This window comes from Hypanus sabinus, chromosome 6 (genome assembly GCF_030144855.1).
Source record: "Hypanus sabinus isolate sHypSab1 chromosome 6, sHypSab1.hap1, whole genome shotgun sequence".
NCBI classification, from domain to species: Eukaryota; Metazoa; Chordata; class Chondrichthyes; order Myliobatiformes; family Dasyatidae; genus Hypanus; species Hypanus sabinus.
In genome coordinates this window covers 111,852,930-111,861,310 of record NC_082711.1, presented here as the reverse complement: position 1 = coordinate 111,861,310, position 8,381 = coordinate 111,852,930, and the positions used below count along the sequence as shown (strand labels likewise).

General features: G+C 46.5%; 1 protein-coding gene across 5 annotated transcripts in view; it reads left to right on the top strand.

Annotated features, from left to right (window-relative positions):
* The first annotated feature begins 211 nt into the window (after positions 1 to 211).
* Positions 212 to 8,381, top strand: part of LOC132395755 (serine/threonine-protein kinase 38) — a 115,974-nt gene continuing 107,804 nt past the window's right edge. The window contains exon 1 of one of the 5 annotated variants that reach the window (XM_059972740.1): positions 212 to 350. The gene's annotated coding sequence lies outside the window, so the exon portion shown is untranslated. Of the gene's footprint in view, positions 355 to 385; positions 590 to 8,381 lie in introns of those variants that run through there. The other 4 variants (XM_059972736.1, XM_059972742.1, XM_059972738.1 and 1 more) reach the window with 4 other exon arrangements.

The window sequence follows — 8,381 nt, the reverse complement described above, 5'->3', positions numbered from 1 at the left end:
CAGGTCCCCGGGGGGTGGGGATTACCCTGCTGATGACCCTCAGATCCTGCGGAGCTCCTCAGCACTTTGCTGGGACCCCGGGACAGCCTGGGGATTCGGGTAGCAGAGGGTCCCCGTCGCTTTGCAGTGGGCAGCCCGGTGCCCGGTTGCTAAGGGCGGCCCTGTTGCCGAGGCCCGCTCCTATTATGGGCTGTCGGGCAGGGTGGCGGGGCCGCGCGGGGGCGCAGCGAACCGGGGCTGAGCATCCGAGGCGGAAGCGGCTCGAAGCGGAGTGGAGTGGCGCCGGCGCCGGGGACAGAGTGAGAAGGAGCCGGGGACAGAGCCGACGCAGGCCTCGCCCTCGCCGCCCGGTGAGTAAGTGAGCGACGACAGCGGGGAGGGCGCCGCGGGCACGGTTACTCCCGGGGCCCGGGCTCAGGGCCCTGGCGTTCGGAGCTAGCGGGGGAGAGAGAGACCGAGGCGGGAGCGGTGGGCCGCACCTGGCTGGCGCCGAGGGAGGCTGAGAAGGGAAGGCCCTGCCCGGTCCCGGATTGGGGTGAGCCGGTGGAGGGAGTGAAGAAGACGGTGGACGGGGAGGACAGTGGTTGGGGTAAGGAAGTGAAGGCCTTCAGTTGGCTGCCTGATATCATATTCCAGGCGTCCAGTGAACTTCGATTATCGACAGAAGTATTGATCACAATTATTGACCGAGCTGCTTCTTTGTGATTTATCTGCGACTTTCAGACAGCCTTGTTATCATTGGTATTCCCTGCACTCTTTGGTTTTAAGTGTTCATCGGGAGGTCCAAGCCCCTTTTAATATTACCTATATAAATGCTTGTCTGTCTTTATTTATATATTTACTGATCTCGCTACTATTAGATTCACATAATACTATAATACTCATATTCAGCTATGAATGTGAGGTGTTCTGTATGTGTAGATGTACAAGGTCTGCTGTAATATTTGAGCACTGCAAACTAGTGGTGAAGGTCACAAGTCTTACCTCTGGAGCAGCTTTGTAGTTTGGTAAGTGATGTCCTCATGTCCAGGCTACTTTGTTTGCTACTTCCCATTCTTCAGAATAGGCCTTCGGGTCGCTTAATTCCCGGACTGTGGGAGGAAATTGTTAGGTTCCTTTTCTGAAAGGCGACAGATTCTTGCATCTCAGCCAGAATCTCAATTGTCCAGAGCGTCTTTCAAGTTGAATTTTCTTGGGTCTGTTCTCAGTTGTCAGGTGCCAAGTTGAAGGACTTAGTACTGTTTTCATGAACGGTCATCTGCCCGTGAGAAATTGTGGTTTTCTAGGAAGGTGAGGAGGAAAAGAATTCACTGTGGCCTCCGATTTATTGAGTTGTTTCTTTCTATGCTTGGCAAAAGATGGATCTCATCAGGCCGGGCAGTATCTGTGAAGAAAGAAACCTTTTAACACTTTGATTTTCAGATCAGGTATACCAATGGACATGTGAAGGGCCCTCAACTTGAAACATTAATTGTTTCTCCTTGTACAGATCTGCTGAGTGCTTCCAGCATTTTTAGTCTTATTTCAGATGTCTAGCATTCTTCAATTTTCTTATTGAGAAAGTGAGCCTAATTGGTGGAGGTAGGGGGTAGACTTTTGGTAGGTAGCTCACCCCTATTGTCCATAGACAGTGGTGGGACTTTATCCTGAGTGTACTCTGCGCTGTGGTTAAACTTGACTAGGCATCATCCTGGAGAGACTTTTGGAGTCCAGCTGCCTTATTTCTGAAACAGATTGAGTGCCCAAAGCATTTGATGGTTCTGAGCCTGTACTCACTGGCGTCTTTTTTTAAAAAAAGAATATTTTAAAGGCCTCGGTAGAGCGAAAGAATTCCATGTTAGTATTAATTTTGAGAAAGGATGTGCTGGCATTGGAAGGAGTTCAGAGGAGGCTCATGAAAATATTTCCAGGAATGAAAGGGTTAATGTATGCGGAGGAGTGTTTGATGGCTCTGGGCCTGTTCTTGCTGGAGATTAGAAGAATGAAGAGGGGACCTCATTGAAACCTTTCGAATATTGAAAGGACTAGATAGAATGGATGCAGACAGGATGTTTCTAATAGTGGGAGAGTTTGGACCAGAGGGCACAGCCACAGAATAGAGGGACATCCATTTGGAACAGAGATGGGGAGGAATTTCTTTAGCCAGAGAGTGGTGAATCTGACAGCACATGGAGTTTTGTGTTTCATTTCTGGTAGTCTCAGTATAGAAAGGATGTGGAAGCTATATAGAGAGGGTGCAGAGGAGACTTACCAGGATTTTATCTGGCTTAAAGAACATGATTGGTTCGGCACAGCCAAGAAAGGCCAAAAGACCTGTTTTTGTTCTGTAATGTTCTATGGTCGAGTAAGGCAGGGGATGTGATAGAGCTGCACAAGATGCATAGATTGAATGGCCAGACAGAGACTTTTTCCCAGGGCAGAAATAACTAATATGAAGGGGCATAATCTTAAGGTGACTGGGAGAAGTATAGGGGGGGGAATATCAGAGGGACTGTAAGCTATTTTTTACAGAATGGTGTGTGGGTGTGTGGACCACCTGCCAGGATTGGTGGGTAGAAGCAGGTACATTAGGGACATTAAAGAAACTCTTAGATTGAATGATAGAAAAGTGGGGGGTTATGTAGGAGGAAAGGTGCAAATGTTCTTTGAGTAGATTAAAAATGTTGGATTGACATTTTGGGCCAAGTGGCCTGTACTGTACTGTCTGTCCAAGCTTCCTCCACTGCCAAATTGAGGCCAGAGGCAAAGTAGAGGAACAGCGGTCCAACCTGTTGAATTCTCAAACCTCCAGTCCTCCTCTGTCTCTTTTCTCCTCCTGATTGTCCTGCCCCCAATATTCTCTCTTTCCCATCCCCCACCCTCTCCATCAGCCACATATTCCTCCCTTTGCTTTCTCTCCCCAACTCCCTTCCACATTCCTGTCACCTCTTATCCTCTGGCGCCATTCCCACCCTGCCCTCATCTGCCTATCACTCCCCCTCAACTGGATCCTCCCGCCACCTGCCGCCTTTTGGACTGCTTTCTTTTAGTCCCTCCAGAGATGTTCTCTGACTGCTGAGTTCCTCCAGTGGTCTGTGTGGTGTTCCAGATTTTAAAGAGGTCATCCAATGTCTTAGGGGATAGTAGTGAGATCACTCGAGTCGCGTATGCTGTTCTCCTAAGGGTTGTCCTTGGGTGACTGTGGAGGCTGCTCCAGGATCCACATCTTCTGGTGCAGTGTGGGCGAGAGTAAGTGGTGGCTGTGGTCAGTGGTTGGGTCTTTCAGTTGTTCAATCCCTCTTTCGCAGCTGCCCCTTGTCCTCTGCAGCACCGTTGAGGTTGCTTCATGTAACGCAGTGCCCTCTTGAACAGATTTCCTCCAGGTGTGTATTGAGTGCAATGTCTTACCAGTTTTTAGATTTAATGTTGAATTTGATGTTATCTTTAAAGCGTTTCCTTTGCCCACCAGGGGCTCGCCGACCTTCCTTCAACTGGGAGTGAAGGATCAGTTTGCACCTGAATGACATGACCAATCTGTGTTGGTTTTTCGTGGATGTCCTGTTCATGTTGACCTGCTCACGTTGGTGTTAGTGTGTCAGTCCTAACAGCTAGCCCTCAAACTCTCTCGTAAGGATCTTTGGTGGTATGCCTGCGGGCTTTTCAGGTGCCTACTGAGGGGGTTGAGTATGAGGCAATCCACAGTGTAGGTTGTCAAAGGGGGTGAGGTGATACAATTCCAGAATTTCAATGAGGTAGAAGGAAGCAATGTGTGGAGAGGCGGAGGACTGGAAACAAGGAGACTTTAGTTACACATTAATTTCTTTGTGTCTGTGGGAGTATTAGTGCTGACAGAGATGAAACGAAATGATCAAATGCTTGTATCCTGGGACAGATGCAGGTGGCTTGCCTGAGGCTTTAACTGGTGTTTGACTTCTTGCCAACATTTATATGCTCCTGCACTGCGCTGGGACTGTCATTCTCTACTTGGCTGTTCCCAGCAAGCTCCTAGAGCAGAGAGGGAATCAAAGTACGTCGGGGTTTGCAGGCCATTATTTATTGTAAGGTGCAACATGCAGTACCAATGGTTGCAATGCTTCACCCCCAACGAGCTCAACATAAATGAAAGGGAGAATACACGACACTTTCATGAACACCCCCCCCCCCCCCCCCCACACGGTATCCGGTGATCCTGTGAGCTCTGTCTTGGAGGCCGATGTCATAGCATGTTCAAGAGGCTGAACTCTTGCAAGGTGTGGTGCCCCAAACATATAATTGGTAAGGTACTAAAAATTTGTACCAACCAACTGGTTGGAGCATGCAGGCTGAGGTTCCCACCTGCTTCAAAAGGCCATCAATTATACCCGTACCGAAGAGCTGGGTGAGCTGCATCAACGACTGTTGCCCAGTGGTACTCACATCTACTGTGATTAAGTGCTTTGAGAGCTTGGTCGTGGCTAGAATCAACTCCTGCCTAAGCAGGGACTTGGACCTACTATAATTTGCTTATCACCAGAATAGGTGAACAGCAGATGCAGTCTTACTGGCTGTCCACTGTGGAGCATGTTGGCAACAGCAAACACATGTCAGGCTGATGTCTACTGATTACAGCTCAGTATCAACATCATCATCTCCTCAATAAGCTTCAAAGCCTGGACCTCTGTACCTCCTTCTGCAGCTTGACCCTTAACTTCCTCATCAGTTGAATTGGAAATAATGTCTTTCCCTTACAGGTTCAAAATAGGTGCACCTCAAGGATGTGTGTTTAGACCACTGCTCTACTCTCTCTACACCCATGACTGTGTGGCTAGTCACAGCTCAAATGCCATCTACAAATTCACAGATGACACCACCATAGTTGGTAAAATTTCAGATGGCAAAGAGGTGGTGTACAGGAGTAAGATAGACCAGCTGGTTGAGTGAAGTTGCAATAACAATCTCACACTCAACATTAACACAACCAAGGAATCGATTGTGGACTTCAGGAAGGGGAAAATAGGGAAAACACACATCGATCCTCATTGAGGAGTCAACTGTAGAAAGGGTGATCAGTTTCAAATTCCTGGGGGTCAGTATCCTGGACCCAACACATTGATGCATTCGTGAAAAAGGCACAACAGCTGCTATATTAGGAGTTTGAAAAGATTTGGTATGTCACCAAAGACTTGCAAATTTCTATAAATATACAGTGGAGAATGTTCTGATTGTTTGCATCAACATCCGGTAAGTAGACTCTGATCCACGGGATTGAAAGCCTGCAGAGGGATGTTGGCTCAGTCAGCTACATGATGGGAATAACCCTCCCCACCACTGAGGATATCTTCAAGACATGGTGACTCAAAAGGGCAGCATCCATCATTAAGGAAACTCACCACCTGAGACCTGTCCTCTTCTCATTACTGCGATCAGAGAGGAGGTACAGGAGCCTGAAGACCCACACTCAATGATTTCTGAAATGTGTTTATATCCGTCGAGAGGGTTGGTTGAAAGACTGACTCTTGTATTTTCTCCTGAATTTTATTCTGATGTTTGGTGCTGAAGGAATAACTGTAATGCATTTAGCACAATTTTACTCAGAAAGCTTTGAAACAGTTCAGATAGCTCAGGGGAGGGAGTTCCTGAGTAGCTGATGTACATCTGCTTCTGTATGTAAGTTGACGAGAAATTGCTTTTTCACTCTAATTATGGCCTTTGTAGTTTGTATCTGGATGACTTGGACCATTAGACCTTAGAGCAGAATTAGGCCAATTGGTTTATTTGAGCCTGCTCCGCCATTCCATCATGGCTGATTTATTTTCCCTTTCAACCTTTTCCCCGTAACCTTTGATGTTCTGACTAATCAAGAATCTATCAACCTCTGACTTGGCTTCCACAGCCATCTTTGACATTAAATTCCACAGATTCACCACTCTGGCTAAAGAAATCGCTCCTCATTTCTATTCTAAATGGATGTCCCTCTTATTTTGAGGCTGTGTCCTCTGGTCCTAGACTGCCCCACCATAGGAAACATCCTCTCCACATTGACTCTACCTGGGCTTTTCAATATAGGTTTCAATGAGATCCCCGCTCATTCTTCTGAACTCAGATGAGTACAGGCCAAGAGCCATTAAACGGTGCTCCTACATTAACACTGTCATTTCCAGGATCATTCTCACGAACCTCCTCTGAACTCTCCCCAATGCCAGAACTTCCTTTCTTAGATAAAGGGCCCCAAACTGCTCTCAATTCTTCATGCATGGTTTGACTAAAGTCTTAAAAAGCTTCAACATTTTATCCTTGTTTTTATATTCTAGTCCTCTCGACATGAATGCTGATTTGCAACTGTGGAACTTGCATGTCTCCATATAGATGTCTCTTTGAACCCTATGTGAAATTTGGACTCCTGATTAAGGCCGCATTAGTAATATGAAACGTGTGTACCACAGTTAGCGATTCTGAGATGTGCAGCATCAGAGATGTTGATGTGATGTCTGTTTCAGCAGAGGAACACCAGGCCAGCCAGACTAAATGTTTGCAGTGTTGGGTAGCCTGTAGCATACTCAGGAGGATGACACTCAGCCTCTTGTCCTTGCTATCTCATGGTTTTCAGAGAAGACCAGAGCACAAGCTTGGCTTCTTGGCTCATGATGTTGTGCCTAACTAATTAATCTAATGACATGCAACTAAACTAATCCCTTCTGACTGAACACTGCAGCACAAGAACAGGCACTTCGGCCCATCCAGTCCATGCGAACTGTTATTTTGACAAGTCGATAGACCTGCACTTCGACCATATCCCTCCATATTCTTCCCATCCATGTACCTATCAAAATTTCACTTAAATGTTGAAGTCACTACTTTTGCTGGTAGCTGGTTTCACATTCTTAATCTTAACCACCTTCTGAGTGCAGGGGTTCCTTTTCATGTTCCCCTTAAACAATTCACCTTTCACCCTTGACCTATGTCCCCTAGTTGTAGTCTCACCCAACGTCAGTGAAAAGAGCCTACTTGCATTTACCCTATCTATACCCCTCATAACTGTATACATCTCTCAAAATTCCCTCATCCTCCTGCACACCATGGAATAAATTCCTAACCTGTTCAACCTTTCCCCGTAGCTCAGGTCCCAGCAATGTGGTCCATGTCCTTCCATTCTCTGCACATTCATTTGCCTATCTAAGAGCATTCTAAGTAACTCTGTTGTATTTGTCTCCACCACCACTCCAGCCGGCATGTTCCAGGCATGCACTGCTTTCTGTGCAGGAAAATAAAACTGGCCCTGCAAGTCTCAATAGCGTAGGGGTTAGTGTGACACTATTACAGCTCGGCCGTTGTTTGGGCTGCAATTCCGGTGTCCTGTAAGCAGGTTTGTGTGTGTGTGTGTGTTTTTCTCCTTCGGGTGCTCCTGTTTTCTCTCACAGTGGGATGGTAGGGTAAGTGTTCTTAATGGTGGTGTAACAGAGGTCAAGTGGGTTGACTCCTCTGGTTCCACAGGGGGTGTGTTGGTGGTAGTTGGTCGGAGACTTTTTCATGCAGGCCTGCCTGAAATCCCCCGCAATCTTAGGGAAATCTTGTGACTGCTAGCACAGTGCTGAACACCAGTGTTATGTTGGTCAGGGGTGGAATGTACACTGAAAGCAGGCTAATGATGGAAAACCACCTCGGCAGATAGAATGGATGGCACTTGACTGCTAGATGTTCCAGACCACTGTCTGATCCGTGCGATGGGCTGGAGTGTTGGGGTGAGCTACGTCTCTGTGAAGCAGAGCAGACAGGAATGTCTTCAGTCAAGTTCACTAAAAACTGCTTGTGCTTATTATCACAGTGCTCATTGTGGAAATGTATAATGCTGAAATTGACTAAGCATTTCCTCTATTGTGAAGAGTCATACACAGAAACATGCTGTTCAGCCCATCTAGTTCATGCCGAACTATTATTCTGCCTGGTCCCATTGACCTACCTATCCAAACTTCCCATGTTCCCCTTAAACATTTCACTTTAACCTATGACCTCTAGTTCTAGTCTCACCCAACATCAGTGGAAGAATTCTGCTTGCATTTATCCTGTCTGTACCCCTCACCGGGTCAAATCTCCCCTCAATCTTCTATGTTCTAGGGAATGAAGTCCTAACCTATTCAAATTTTCCTGATAACTCTTGTCCTTAAGTCCTGGCAACATCCTTGTAAATTTTCTCTGCACTCTTTCAATCTTATTGATAAATTTCTTGTGGGTAAGTGATGAGAACTACACACATTTACTCTAGATTATTCCCCACCAACATTTTGCACAACTTCAACATGACGTTCCACTCCTGTGCTCGATGAAGGCCAATAAATCTCTATGAAGAATAAAGGTTCTTTATGAAGACTAAGAGCTTTCTTTATGACCCTATCTACTGTACCTTTGATGCCATTTACGAGGAATTC